The sequence below is a fragment of the Ixodes scapularis genome, unplaced genomic scaffold (assembly GCF_016920785.2).
Source record: "Ixodes scapularis isolate PalLabHiFi unplaced genomic scaffold, ASM1692078v2 PGA_scaffold15__6_contigs__length_5221840, whole genome shotgun sequence".
In the NCBI taxonomy this organism is placed as follows: Eukaryota; Metazoa; Arthropoda; class Arachnida; order Ixodida; family Ixodidae; genus Ixodes; species Ixodes scapularis.
In genome coordinates this window covers 3,469,504-3,482,074 of record NW_024609841.1, presented here as the reverse complement: position 1 = coordinate 3,482,074, position 12,571 = coordinate 3,469,504, and the positions used below count along the sequence as shown (strand labels likewise).

At 43.1% G+C, this 12,571-nt stretch overlaps 1 long non-coding RNA gene across 12 annotated transcripts in view; it reads left to right on the top strand.

Annotated features, from left to right (window-relative positions):
• LOC120837389 overlaps positions 1 to 12,571 on the top strand; it is a 53,003-nt gene that overhangs the window by 16,069 nt on the left and 24,363 nt on the right. For 6 of the 12 annotated variants that reach the window (XR_006077696.1, XR_006077692.1, XR_006077695.1 and 3 more), the window contains 2 exons: positions 4,333 to 4,404; positions 6,206 to 6,444. This is a non-coding gene — a long non-coding RNA (uncharacterized LOC120837389). Of the gene's footprint in view, positions 1 to 210; positions 293 to 424; positions 461 to 4,332; positions 4,405 to 6,205; positions 6,445 to 12,571 lie in introns of those variants that run through there. The other 6 variants (XR_006077690.1, XR_006077688.1, XR_006077686.1 and 3 more) reach the window with 2 other exon arrangements.

The following is a 12,571-nucleotide window of genomic DNA, read 5'->3' as shown; positions in this document are numbered from 1 at the left end:
CGATCAGTTGGCTAATTAAGTAAAATTCGTTAATTAACTTTTTAATAAATGAAAATAGACATGTGGTTCCAATTAGAAACTTGTTCAGCGTCACCTAAGGCCACTATATCAACTCTTTTTCGAAAGATATAACGCAGGGGCTGTATATTACAGCGTTCCATGAAAACGCTCAATGTGGACGCGTTTCTAGGTTTCGATTTGTTATTGCAGTGCATCTCTGCTCCCACGGTCCTGCTCGACAGTGGCTAAGACGTGCAACACAGTTGCGCCCAACTTCCCTCTATGCTACAAGGTAAGCGAGGGAGTGGCTTTGCGCCGCGACTACCGGGGGAGGAGGAGGAGGAGGAGGAGGAGGAGGAGGAGGAGGAGGAGGAGGAGGAGGAGGAGGAGGAGGAGGAGGAGGGGGGGGGAGGGGAGGGGGAGGGGACAGGATTGCGGGCGCAGAGATGTGCTCGGATAAGTAAGCGAAACCTAGAAACACATCCAAATTGAGCGCTTCATTAGAACGACGTAAAATGCTGCCCATGCTTTATGTTCTAAAAAGAGTTGATTTAGTGGTTTTCAATGGCGCTTAGCAAGTTTCTAATTGGAACTATGTGTCGATTTTTAATTATTTAAAAAGTTAATTAACGAATTTTAAATAATTAGCTGACTGATCGTTACAATTAGCCCCAATACTCTATCCCCCTGGCTGTATAACTCATCTGCACAAACCGCATAAGTGTAACTTTCACGGCTTTTTAAACAAATCTGTTAAGTTTTGAAAGAAACACCTGGTATATCTTTGTGTAGGTTAAAACTTTCCTACTTTGACCTTATTATGGTCATAAAAGTCAAAATTAAATGGGTTGTTAGCCTTCAGAGAGTGATGAATCAGTCAGCTATGAAATTAGACTGTTTGTGTCTCCACTGCAGAAAGAAAACTTACCATATGCAGCATGACTGCTAACTTGGGGTCTTTACATGTAACCTTGTAACTTGACCTTCTGACTTTCTTTGTGCTGCATCAGTCATTATTTTGTTAGCTCATAAAATTGAAGATAGTTAATTTTAGGTTAGTTCAAAAAGCAAGCTGCATTACGGTCTGGTTTCTCACTTATTTTAAATAGTCAGTGTTACGTAAAGTTTCCCCAGATTGGTAAAGTTCCATCTTTCTGTGGCAGTCGTGCATTTCATTCCTCTGGTTCTATTATGCTGTTCTAATTTCTATGCCTAGGTGTTGAGGGTTTTTCTAAGTGTCTGTTAGTTCTGTCTTTTAGCAAACAAATACAAGCTGTGCCTTAGACCTAGACATTGTACAAAGTTTCTTTTCTATTTCACCTGCTCTGCCTCAGATCTCAATCATGAAAACCAACACTAGGATTATCACATTAAGCTTAGGTCATTTATGACCTACATGATTTTCCAAAATAAACCATTCAGATTCCCGTTCAGCCTTCATAACCATTTCATGTTTTTGTTAGTACCTGAATTATTTCCTTAAGAAAATAGATGAGCAGATGCTGGAATAAGCAAGGCTTGAGTCTAGGGCTGGGGTCCAGTTGCTTGCCAAGGATAATTTAACCATACATATTTGTATAAAAAATTTCCAAGTGCAGCCAGAAAACAGAAATACTGGGTATTTTCATGATGCCTACTTCACAACACAACTTATGTGCATTGCAACAAAGTGCACCCCAAAAATAAAAGTAAATATTGTATTCAATTTTGACAACAATTTAAATATATCGAAGTGCAAATACAATTACTGAACGATTATTAGCTTCTACGGTACTGCAGAACATGTTGTAACATCTGTACCCAGAGGGGCATGGCGTGTGAGCTGTGGCACAGTACACTGCCTGTCTCCCTAGTTGAACGTAAGGCGGTGGCGGTCTTTGAAGTATGAAAACTCACACTAGGTCATCACATTGTGTCTATGAGAACAGTCATCTCTTCGCACCACCCGCCACAGCCTGCCCTAATACAGTGCTGAGCAAATCTCGCATCTTAGTCGTTATGATTTCTTGTCGCCGCTACAAAGTGCGGTCACCAGATAAGTTTCGACTGTAGAACGACACAGTTTTCCGAAGCTAAGATTTTACTCGGGAGACAAAGAAACTTCTCTTAAAAATTGTCCTAACACTAAAAAAAAAAAAAAAAAATAGCCTTTTCGTTGCATTATTGTCTAAATGCGTTGTTCACCGCAATTTAATGACAACGGAAGAATGGGGCTACAATCGGCTGATCGCCGAGATCGTGCACTGCCGCTATTCAACGTGCTGATTGGAAAAAAGGAAATGCGTTGAAAGTAAAAATCTGACGTTTACAACACCCTGTAACGCCGAATTAGAGCACAGCTCTTAAAGAAGACGAGGGAAGGGTACTGAGGGGAGGGTATACCCCCTCTCCCTGCTCCTCCTCACCCACTCATCCTCCCTGCTACTCCTCCCCTCCTCCTCATCTTCCTTCACCTCCCCCTCACCTCATCCTTCAAGCTCCTCTCTCCTCCCCTCCTTCCTTCTCTTCCCCCTCCTCCTCCTTCCTTCCCTCCCCCTCATCCTCCTCCCTGCGCATTGCATCATGGGTAGTGTTCCATAATGCACCGTGCGGTTACGCCGACTCCACTCAAGCCGGAAACGGGTGCCTAAGAGCTGCGCTCTAAGATAAACAAGGTTGTAAATAGCAATACGTTACAGATATGCGCAAATAACTGCATACGAATAAGCACGCTGAAATAAAAACCAATGGGAAGATGGACGTGAGCCGTGCGTGAGCCCCACATCTGCATACCTTCCCTGGTTAGGGCTAACACACACTGAGACTGGAAAGTCAACTTGAAAGCGGGTCGATAAACACTTCACATAATATTTTGCATCTGTCGCAATCGAAGGTCATTCTGTTGAGGCTCTCACGCTGCTGTAGCCTAAAACACTTTGTACAACCAATTTCGTCCACCGTGTAGACCGCCACAAACCAGCCGGCATGTTTTAAATCCAGGATTAAGAAACGACCAAGTAAAGTACCCGATGTTGAGCGCTCACGATAGGCATGGTTTAGTGCTAGGTTTAGCGATAAGTGATTTTGGTGCAACAGAACAAAACCAAAACTCGGCTTAGGTTCCCTGCTAAGCTCTGATTTGCGTTAAGCTGCATTGGTGCAACTGGCCCTAAGTCTCAGACCGCCGCACCTTACTGTCACGACCAAGAAGGCACCCAAAACAGGCAGTAGAAGATGCGGGAAAGGCCGTCGTCTGCTCTCCGCTCCTTATCTGGGAAGCAGCTTTACCGCATTGCACGCGGAGAAGCCGTTGTGGCATGCCGATAGAGGCGTTCGGAGCGCTAACGACAACATGCCGGCGGAGATGACGGAGAGAGCCTAGATTTAAGAGAGGGAGCAGTAAGTGCGCCTGCATTTGATTGTTGCCTGGCCAGTCTAGCGAGAAAACTGGGCAAGAAAAGAGGGACATAAAATATAATACAGATGACCCAGGCTTTTAACTTGCAACAAAATATATATTGGCTTCAAGTTGCTTCCCAAAGCTCCATGAGGGTGTGACACAAAGAGGGAGGGGGAGAGGACGGTGAATGAGAGAAGCAGGGGGCTATGTGCCTATGCCAACAGCTAAGCATATGCAGCGGGAAGTAGTCTGCTGAGTGTCAAGTGACATGACGCCATTGGCTACAATATGTTTGCTTTTTGAAGCCTACATTTTACCTTTTTCTTCCCTTAGTGAAGGCACCTGTATTGTTTTCAAACGTGAATTCTGTTGTTTGATTATAGGGAATGAATTAGATTGTTGCACTTCCATTTTGTGTTAGTTCAATCAATCAATTAATCATTTTATTTGCACCTGTACAAGTACAAATGCTGGGAGGCAGACAAAAAGCCAACAGTTGTTTGCTTGACAAGGTATTCTCTTTCATCTTCTTGACAAAGCGAGCTACAAAAACAGCGAAGAGATAACTATCATATGTCTCAAGAGATAAAAACAGGAAAAAACAAACAAACAACAGAATGAACACTTGTAGGTATGACATTGTCGTGAAAACACTTATTGGTTTGAGAGCCCTGTGTTCTATTTCAACATAGAACACATGGTTGTGCACCATAGAAGTGGAAGTTCGAGAACAGTGATAATATGCAACCACCAGCTCTGCAAAGAAATGCTGCATGTAAAGCATACATACATTGTTATTTTCAGCAGGAGGTCGCATTTTTCGAATGTGCTCTCGCTGCACAAGCATTTATATAGCAGATGCATCTGAGGGTTCTGTACTCAATTGATAGTTATTTTTTAAATTCTGAGTATTAGAAGATTTGTACCTAACAATCCATCTTATTTTCTAATAGCACCCCAGGAGCTACTATCGCCCGAAGATGTCACAGGTGGTCATGATTCTTTGAGGCAGCGGAATTTCACCGGTAAGTTGCCCCCCCCCCTCACCGACGTTTTGACATGTGTGCTTGCCTCTAATGGCCCTTTCAGAAATTTGCATCAGGAGCTGTAGCTTTGACAGCATCCGTTGCAAGCACGATGTCTGCAACGACCACAGTGTGTTGCTTGGACACACATTTGACACAACTTCAGCAATAGACTTTTTGCTAATTACCCAAGCACCAAGGGGAATGCTGGAAACGTAGGTACACATGCTGCACACGCTTGCCTTCTCTGCATAAAGGATTCGAGGCAAAAAACCAAAATAGGGTTTCGAGGAATGTGTGTGCAATGTGCTATTTATTTTAGATTTTTACCTTTGAACAGATTCGCTTGCAGACACCAGCACATGCAGTGTATGTTCATACATTCTCAGCATTCTCTTTTGTGCATGGTTAATTTGGGATATGGTCTATCCTGACATATATGGCAGTATATAGTGTTATTTCTGTGACTGAAGATTCTCTATGGCCATCAGCTTTTTCTTTTATTGGCCATGCCTTAAAAAACAAGGTCTTTTCAAAGTATGATTGGAAGCAGGTAGGTGTTTTTGTTTGTATAGGCTTGATGTTGTTATTATTCCCAGGACATCATTCTTGCAGGCCTAAATAGAAGAGCAAACTGTGATTCACCGCACTAGAACTTGAATACTCCAGTCTCACCGCATTCTTGTGTTGCAACTATAGAAACATACAATAAGTTTCCTTGTGCAGTGTATTACTGCAGAAGAAAGCAGGCATGGTTCACACACTTGCAACTGCCTACAACCGGCACGGCAGTCATAAGCATTTATAGAGGTTTAAAGCCAGTCTTTTAACCTCTCCAGCCAGAAGCAGTCGCAAGTGTGTGAAACAGCCTTTGTGCCTGTTTTATTTCTGTTAATCACTACCCCTGGAATGAGATCAGTTGTGAGCAATTGAAGCAGCACCGACCGAAACCTAGTTCAGGCCAACATCTTTATGCAAATTTTTAATGCACATTCACAAGCCTGTTGAAAGCATTTTACGTGCATAATCTTTTTCTTTCAAACTCACTACAGATATAAGCACTGCATTAGCATGACTCTTCCCTATTTGTTAATTTTTCAGCACACAGTCGCTGACCAACATACTAAAGCAGGCTCCTCTGGTCCGTGCAATTTGCTTTGTAAGCAGTCGGTCAACTGAACCTTCAGTCTATGTCCAATCTGATGTTGAGGTTGGGTATACTGTCCCTATCACGTGAGCAGATAGCTGAAATTGTAGCCACAAAGCTAGCTCCCTCCTCCCTGTGAAAGTAGGGTGTTTTTCGGGTGGCGGATCTAAGGTTTGGGAAGCCAGTGCTTTCCTGTGGCCCTTTCAACCTTCCCTTGACACTTCTGCTTGTACAGCGCATGCTGACAGCTACTTGAAGTATCTTTTTGGTTGTAACGTTTGTCTCGACCACAGTTTTCAAGGGCATAGGAGAATAGTTTCATTGATTAACCCTTAACTTGACACTGTAAGTCAAGCAGGCTGTCATGACCATGCTCATCTCTTATTGGTGCTGTATCTTCATAGTTTAATGTATTAGCTGTTAATTGAAAGTTGGCTTTGAGGCAAGATGCCGAGTTATTAGGTTGTAAACCAGACTGAGGTTCCTGCAATTTGACTGAGGCTTATTGTGCTGCAAGATCAGTCTAGGTTCACAATACCTGGGTGGTTGAGATGAATCTTCAAAGTTTTGTTCTAATTAAATCTGTATGATTTTCTTTTTTAGCACCTTTCAAGCTAAGTAGTTAATGGTTTTTTTTGTGCCTTGTCTTTTCAGCAGTGCATCTTTAACACCTTCAGTTTCTTTTCTACTGCAAGCCTGGTACTACAGCTTGTGGCCCGTGTAGAAGAATAGAGGGGTGAAACCAAGGCTCAAGTGACTGTGGACTCATGGCCCTCAGACAGCTAGAGCACCAGACCAGGCACAGACCAGAGCCATTTATGCTCCACTTCTAGAGGACATGTTGCAGTTTGAAACTACCAAGACTCATGGAAGCTGCTGACAGGAGGCTGTTGGTATGTTCAGTTTTATTCTTTAGTGGAATTACTTCTTGGAGCATTGTAATTATTTGTGTAATAATGGCAATTCCCTGTTTAATATCTGCAGAATATAATTGTTAGATATACATCCTTAGCCATTGAAGATCTGGAACTTTCCACAAGTTCTGGTGGCAACCACATAAAATTGCAGTCATGGAAAACACCAAGCCATATAGAATTTCTGGTTCTAACTGACATCTATCGAGAATCACTCCTCTGGTAGCATACCTCTTGACTTAAAGGGGCCCTGCAATCATATTTAAGTGTCTACCTTCTTTGCGGTTTCCAAATCTATTGGGGTTCGGGCAAGGCAGCGGGCACGGAGAGAGTAACTAAATACCAGTGCGTTATATTTTAACCGGACGATGTGGAAACCTCCTCCACCTACGGGGGCGACCTGCGGTGCCGAAAGCGCGCAATTTGTGTAGTCTACTGGTCAGACCCGCTAAAAGCTTCTTTTTAGTCGAAATACAAAATATAAGTGGCGCGAACCGTTTCAGATATTTATGAAAGTACTTTTTGTTCAGTATTTTAGATCAGAAAATAAACAAATGCAGTTTATAAAGACGGAAACAAGAAATGACTCGTCGACATATCCACCACCAATCGGTGGAAAAAGCGGCGCATACTAGAGGGGTAGTGGGGTCAGGCACCGATGAGCGGCGAGTGTAGAAAGGTCTCCGATGTACGTGGCGGCGCTGCGGTCGTATACGGTTCGAGGATCCGACTGGTTCCGAGCGTTTCGAAGGCCTTTGGCGAGCAGATTTGGCTTGCGATTTGGCCGTTTGGTGGTATGGTAGCGCGAAGTGGCTGCCTTTCTGAACTGATTTTTAACTCGTGTTTGCTATCGTTGGTGGCCAATGAAGTGTCATGCCGAATCAGTGTTTAATCGTGCAGCAAGTGCAGTGCGAGCCACCCTGGCCGCCCGCTTCATACAGCCTAGCCGGAACATGCTTTAGTGGCGCCCTCTCGAGCCATCGACACGGAGTGCGGCAGCCGTGTGTGCTTGTTGAGCTCACTAATCCTGCTCTAGTTCACGACCACTCAAGCGACGAGGACGTCATGAAAGAGGGTTTTTGTGCTTGTTTTTGTATTTTTAATTTGCCTATATCTTTTAAAATAAAGTAAAATTCGTGAAAAGAACAGTTTCATTAAGATACGACATTCAGTGCACTCAGGTTCGGTGCAAATTAAAAACCAGTACAAAAGTCCTTGCAGGGCCTTTTTAAAAATCAGCCATGTAATCCCTGTACATTAAATCAAATCATTTATTGCATCTGCAAGTACAGATGTCGAAACCACGGACAAAAAAGCCAATCTTTGTTGGCTTACTAGGTCCGGGCCCCGAGAGCTTGGCAGATGGTGACGGAGATGCAGGAAAAACAATCAGGGTAATAAATGTATACAGAAAACGCGTTAACTAAACGATTAACATAACTTAATACATGTTATACAAAAAGTAGGTACATAGGTTCGGAGATAGAAATTCACCTCACTATTGTTCTATATCACTCAGCATGATATCTTCAAACATCATTAGATACACTGAGCCTAATATGCTCCTAAACAAAAATAAGCACAGATTTAGAAAGACATTATCATGCAAAATACAACTTTTGTGATTTATACATGACATTCAATCAAATTTGCAACGTAAACAACAAACCGTTGCTATATTCAGTGGTAAAACTGCTGCGCTAATTGCGCCAAACTGTGCCAGAATGAATAACCTGCTACATGCTGCTCTAAAGGCTGTATTTGCGCGCAATTTGCGTCATGTCTGCGCCGAAAGGGAGCAGTTCTCGAAAAGGAAACTGAAAGTGTCTGGCACGGGACAAGCGATGCCACTGAAAGTTAAGAAAGTAGTTTTTTTTTTCTTGATGCCTAAGTAGTATGTGCGAAGAATAGAGCTACGCGAATATTTTAATTTTCTAATAGTAGTTTGAAATAATATGGTGATATTCGCTTAAAAAATTAACTGCAATATTCATACATTTCGAAGTGTTGATTGCGGTGGGTTAGCCCCCTTGAGTGCGCTTCTCCTCAAACACAGTTGCACTGCGGAGAAGCAATACCCATGAAGCTGACACAGTGATCTCGCTACCCGCTTCGCCGCAGCTCATTCGCGCGCTTATGCGAAAAGCACATCTTCAAACTAGTATGGTGCACGCGCAGGCCTAATGTATATTAAAAGAAAAAAACAAAACAAAAAAACATAAAAGTTTTGGGATCGTTATTATTACATTGCAGTAAAATCTTCAAAATTTAACTGTGACTATTATTCAAGGGTATATGTTAGAGTCCGTTGCAAGTCAAGGAGGTAGGGTGAAGGTAAGACGGGCCGGGGCAGAGGAAGCAGACGGAACACTTAAGAGAGATTTCCCCCTCTCTTCTCCAGCATTCCATCTGCTTCCTCTTTCCTGGCCCGTCTTACCCTCACCCTACCTTCTTGAGTTACAACAGGCTGTAGGCAGCAATGTTCAAAAAACCTCTGTTTATTGTTTGTGCTTTTTTTAAATTCAGAATCAACAAAAATATTTTTATATAGGCACAAAATTTTTAAAATCCCCTCTATTATGTATGGCTAGGCTCCTTTATAGGCTTAATTTTATGTCAAATTTGTCATTTACTTGCCATCCCACTGTAGGTACTGGACGTTCTGAGGCTACAGTCTATAAATATAGCTAGATTAAATTTAACTACTCATAAGTGGGCAATTAGGAACAACCTTCGTGAGTCCAGCTGAATTTTTGTTTAAGCATGGTGGAACAGTAGTAAAAGGCATGGAGAAAGGTGCAAAAAGTCTTCAATATTCAATTAAAAAATATTCGACCGAAAGAACTATTACTATTCACTTTGAATTTGCTTGAAACCCAACATCTATTTTTGCTCATGCCAAATGAAGAGTTGTCGTCTTTTTCTTTTTTTTTTGCGAACGGTGCTCACATCGATCGCAATGAATAGCTACCGTTACTCGTGATCGGTTAGAGTAGCTATGTGCTCCGCTTAGCTGTTCTATGAACAGCAGCAAGTTGAATACGAGGGAGGGCAATGTGAGGCACTTTCAACCATAAGTGTCCGTTTGATGTTAAATTTGTGACAATTACGTCACTGTAATAAAACCCGCTACAAAGTAGCCGAAAATATCTTTTTACGTTAAACACAGACTGAAGATGCCATCGGTACTAATAATAGGTTAATTGAGACTTCTACAAAATTGCTGGCGTATGACTGTTCAATAAATAAATAAATAAATATCTGTACAGGCCAGGTCCTCTGTGGGCATAACACTTCAGTCTCCCAATGCTCCAACAGCTACAGTCTTTTCTATGGGCTAACTTTCGAAGAGATTGTATAAAACTTTCTGACATGAAAGCTCAAAATTGTCTGCTCCAAAACCGATTTTTTCCTGTTACAAGAGCTGCTCCAAATCACCTCTTGTCAGTTTCACCACTGTATATTCCTAGACTTCTCAAAAGCATTTGACAGGGTGTCTCACAGGGCCGTACCCAGAAAAAAATTTCGGGGGGGGTTTTTGGCGACAACGGCGGCCATTTTGAAAGTGTCTATTGTCTTATTTTCACCTATGAATCATGTGCATCGGTGGTATATAATGGAGAGTTGCAGCAAACCGGAGAACCGGTCCCGGTTTGGTATCCGGTAGCCGACCGCGCCACTGCGCGTGCGCAGAGGTGGAGATTAAAATCGGCTGGCTGCAAGTGCACCGACCAGGGCCGTACCCAGAAAAAAATTTCGGGGGGGGGTCAGAACCCCCTATCTCCCCCCCTGGTTACGGCCCTGGTGTCTCATAACCACCTTATCGTGCAATGTCACAATTGATCCCTTTATTGTTGCCTGGATTTTCTAATTTGTTTCCAATCAAGTTAGCCGCCTCGGTGGCTCTGAGACGACAGCGCCGGCCTACAGATCCCCAGGTGGCGGGTTCGAATCCCGACCGAGGTGCCCCCACAATATGACGGAGGCTTATTGCGGAGAAGGCGCCGTGTAACCGAGCTTTCGGTTGCACGTCAAAAGATCCCCAGGTGGTCAAAATTAATCCTCAGTCCTCCGCTGGGGCGTGCCAGATGCCCGTCGTAGGTTTGGCACGTAAAACCCCTAAATTTGACTGACTTTTTTTCCAATCAAGTTCAATGCACTGTTATAAATAACTTCATGTGATCCAAGTCCAACTTAACATTGGGCATTCCTTTAGAAAACATGCTCAGACCGCTTCTTTTCCTAATCTGTATCAATGATCATCCTTTTCGTGTTGCGTCCACTATCTGACTTTTCACAGATGACTAATTTACTCCTGTCACAGATGGCGATCATCACTTATCCTTGCAAACTGCCTTATTATCCATAGCGGGTTGGTGTGATAGTGGCTGTTGTCCTCGAGGATAAAGAAATGCAAATTGCTTACATTTGCTCAGCTTTCATTACCATCTTTTTATGTCTACAGTATTAACGATACCATCATCAGCACATTCTTGTTTTATAAATATGTTTTTCTTTATATAACAAGAAATTTTACACGGATCACCCGCATTAGACCTACTATCGCTAAGGAAGACAGCGCACTTGACTTTCTCCTGGACAATTTAATACTAGCCCCTCCTAATAATAAATGCGTTGCATACCTTACCTTTGTATGCCCTAAGTTAGAACATTCATCATCTGTATGGTCTCCATGGCAGAACTATCTTGCTGAAGAATTAAAACTTCTCCAAAAAAGTTTTACAATTTAGTTATTCTGTCTACTCTTCTTATACTACAGTGATGTGATTGCTGCGCCAAGGGCCCAACCCTGCTACATGCTGCTACATTTTGCCGAAATATGGGTGATCTGCGCCAAGCCTGCACCAAAGGACCAATTTCGGTCGCATTTCAAAACCGAAACTAAACTGAATGCTGTAATTGAGCATGCGTGAGCTAGGTGGCGCAAGCGTCCGCCCGACAGAAAGTACTCTGCATCAATTGTCCGTCCGGTCTTACATGGTTTTTCCCGCCGTCTCTCGTTTCGCGCGCTCGTCGTCTCGTGGGTTTCGTCCGTCGGCTTTTTAAAATTGTTTCAACTGTAGACGCTGGCTTGTGCGTACGCTCCGACGCAAGTGTGCCGGATACCAGCCATGCCGTCATGCTGTGAAACGAAACCACGTTTTTGCGCGGTGCGAGTTACTTTATGAGCTGAAGCACTCGCTCCTGAAATCAAAGGCCGTGGGAAAACTATATTTTGTCCCTGTCTGCCAGTCACCGTGGTCGCGCGAACTCGAGTGTTGCCGTCCCCACGTCACTGAAGGTATGGCGGTTTCTAAACTGTAACGTAAAGACCGCCGCATGTTCATCAACATTCCTGTTGTTTAAATCATACTCTACTACAAAAATTTTTCTTAACTCAAATACTGCTGTGTCGAAGTATTGATTACCTAGGTTTCTCTCGGTGGGCTTTCTTTTCAGAAAGACCCCGGTACGTGAAAAATCTGCCGCAAAAGAAAGTTGAAGAGAGCTGAGCTAAAGCAAAGAATGCAATGTCTGCACGCTGAACTCGCACAGCGCGCTTGCTTGTCTTGAGTTCAGCCGTTGCACAAAGCGCTCCAAGAAATTTTTGACCCCATGGCTCGCGATGTTGTGCATCGATGCGCTCAGGTTCTTCTTTCCCGTGTGTTTAGCTTGTTTAGCTTCTGTCACCTGTATTCACCAGGCACGACTAACCAGCGCCATTCTAAGGTTAGTAGCACGACTAAGTAGTCGCGAGCTAAACGAGAAATACGCGTCTAACGAGCAGATTATGTTCTGCAATATTCACGAGCGCGAAGCGAGCGGGTGACTATCTATTCAGAACTAACAAGCGGAAGATACGTAAAAAGATAGGACACGGATATGCATATTTCAACGCAACTGCGTAAATGGGTATTGTTTCGTATAAAAACTAAACTTTAAATGTTTATCAGGAAAAAAAAAAGTTACAATGAGAGACATGTTGTCCGAGACAGTTTTACAAAGAAAAATTTAAAAACAACACCAGGGAGAAACACGGAAGCCGCATTGCCAGCGACATAAACAAATATGAAAGCGCCGGTAAACATGTTTTTTCTTGTCGTCC